We start from the raw sequence: 3,015 nt of genomic DNA, 5'->3' as shown, positions 1-3,015 counted from the left end.
GTTGAAGAAAATCCATGTATAAGTAGACACCTGTACAGTTTAAACCCATGGTGTTCAAGGGTCAATTGGTAATTTGTTATTATTATCATTTTTAAATTTGATGAACTTTCACTGCCAATTCTGAATTTGATATACTGGAAACCTGTTTAGGATCCAGTAGACTTGGTAGCTCTTCTAATGGGCAGGAAATGTCCAGGGGTGCTTTTTCCCATTGGTTAGCTCCAAACTTCCCATTACCAATTTACCACTGCTTAACAGAATCTCAGGTTAGAAGAGATCTTAAAGGTTAATTTCTAACAATGGATGTAACAGAGGAAGAAATGAAATGTCTCATCAGGCAAACTCTTCCAAGAATAATCTTCTCCAGTTTGCAGAGTTTCAAGATGGGTCTTTATGGTGTTCTTGTTCACTTCTCCTTCTACTAAACTGCTTAGATTTCTGTTCATTTATTTCAGTGAAATTTTCTTTTAGAGCTCTAAGTGACCTTGGCAGAGAGGCCAAACACTAGTGAGGCCTCCTTATCAAGTAATATGTTGCTAAGTATAAGGCAGACTAAAACTTAAAACTGCCAGGTTTCCTGCCTTATGCCACATTACAAAGGAAGAGTCGAGGGTCAAATTTTGTGGTGCTATTCTTTGCATACAAAAAAGAAAACATTCGTGCAAGACTTGGATTTGAGATTCTTTTCCAAAGTCAGTGATGATTTTGCACTAATCACTACTATTCTATCAGTTTTTCCTTTCTTTGGCTACTGAGGCATTTGTAACAAGACTTTCATAACCAATAGAGCCTAAGGACAAGTTATTTGCTATAGCTACTGGTCTTTATCTGGAAGCTTCATTCTTGGCAAATAGGGTTCTACCCAAGGAAGCTAATAGCTAATGAGTTCATTAAGGTAAATCCCAAAGCAGGAAGCAGAGTGTGCCTACTCATCAATGGAAGAGAGATACTTTGATATCCTTTAGGTTTAGGAATCATACTTTTTGAGAATGTACTTATGATGGAACTGGAAGATAACTGCAAAAGCTATGGACAGTAAGAAGGATGAATCCACATTCATACATTTGATTTAACAGACGAATGAGGGTTTCAAATCTTTTTTTAAAAAAACAGAGCTAGGATTTCCCTTTTAAATACATATGCATCCAAATGAAAGAATATGCCCTTTGAGTAAGCTAAATGCTGGCCCAGGGACTGGTTTACAAAGTAGAAAAGTGGTTTACCCACTTCCTACCTCATTTTCCAATTCTCTCTCATGTTCAATGCAGTGAATGTTATGTTTGTGTGTGTCAACCAGGGCGTGCACGCAGAAGGCAAGAGTGTTAGTGGAAAGAAAAAGAGAAAGACACCATGGAGAAAAAAATATTAATGACTAATTTTGCCACCCCCAAGAAAACAACCTGCAGACCTCAGAAGACCAGATGGAGTGATTCCTTCTCATTTCATTCATAATCTGAAGCCCAGAGGCAACATGGCTTTGAAAGAGAGGCATTTTGTGCTGCCTTTGTAGTCCTAAACAATAGCAGTCCCAGAGTCTCAGAGAGAAACCCACAGGCATGCTTTAAACTTGACTCATGAAGTACCTCGTGTGGTGGCCACCCTTCTGTGGATCATGGTCAGACAGGCTCTCTCTCCCGCCTGACGGCAAATGCCCACAATTCTGAAAGAAAGGGAGACTGCTCTTCTCATCCCATCTAAAACACATCAGCTTCTAGAGGGATAATCCAATGTCCCTGTGCAAAGATGCAGATGTTCAGAGAGGCAGTTAACAGTGATGTAACAGATTGTGAACTTTCTAGACTCCATGGTTGGGGAAGGAGGAAGAGGTGTGTCCAAAGGTCTTGGCCAATGGTGAGACTGTACCAAAGCTCTAAAGTCTGACAATGGTGCTTATACTTTTCCACTTATAAATAATAATAATAAACCACATTTACTCTAGAGTATTCAGAGAGTCTGAATTTCTCTAATCTTTTGTGTCTCCCCTACCTCTTCCTTCCCTTTTCTCCAGTGTCCGGCACAATGCATGGCACATGCTGGGTGCTCATAACAGATGCATTGAGCCAGTCGAATAAATAAATGAACAAAATATATGTCCTTCTGCAAATGATTTAGTTCTTCTGATCTTCTACTTCTTCATCAGTAATATGGGGATAATGTTATTTTTGTGAGGTTGTTTTCAAGATTAAATAATATAGCATACCTTACACAATGCGCAAAATGTCATAAAATGATATTCTACAAGGTGCTAGTGGAATTTTAAGTTTGCAGGTATGTTTCTGATAAAAGAATCATTACCCAAAGCTATAGGTGTGATGGGCTAATTAATCTCAAACACAGTTAACTAACAGTTAAAAAGATAAAGGTTGGAAGGTGGAGACAAAAAAGGGGGGGCAGCAGTTAGGGATACAGTGAATAGTTTTAAGGCTAGTTGAATTATTTCAGAAGGGGTAATTTTTCTTTTCACCTTAAGTCACCCCCTTCCCCACCCCCGCTCCAAAAAGGCAGGGAGATTGTAAAGGAGAAGCCAGAAGAGGGTTAATCCTAGCTCCTCCTGCCTTCTGCAGTCACAGTGTACGATACAGTAAAGAATGACTCGGCCACATATTTCATCTGAACTTCCTCTATGGTCCTTTTTATATTAAAGTCTTTCACTGTTACAGGGCTGTGCTTGGAAAAGTTGGAAAACTTTCCCCTTGGTGGAGAAAAAGAAGCCCTCATCAGACGCAATCCAACAAATGAATGAAGTTATTCCCTTGGCCCAACATCTCCATCCACTTGCGTACCAAATATTCATAGAAACATCTTTCCTCAATTCCACGGCTGGAATTTTACTCTCCCGTGGCGTTGCCTAGTATTGGATGAGCTGATTTCGAAAGTCAGCAAGCAACAAACTTGGCTTTGGAGCCACAGTGGTTGGCTTTTGTAAGAGTCGATGCGATTTACCGTCCCGTGTGGTTGCTTCTCCCGGGAGCAGAATGTGTAAAATAAACAGTTGCTGAAAAGAATGAAGAATTA

This window comes from Eulemur rufifrons, chromosome 7 (genome assembly GCF_041146395.1).
Source record: "Eulemur rufifrons isolate Redbay chromosome 7, OSU_ERuf_1, whole genome shotgun sequence".
Classification (NCBI taxonomy): Eukaryota; Metazoa; Chordata; class Mammalia; order Primates; family Lemuridae; genus Eulemur; species Eulemur rufifrons.
Note: the sequence above shows the minus strand (reverse complement) of the source record.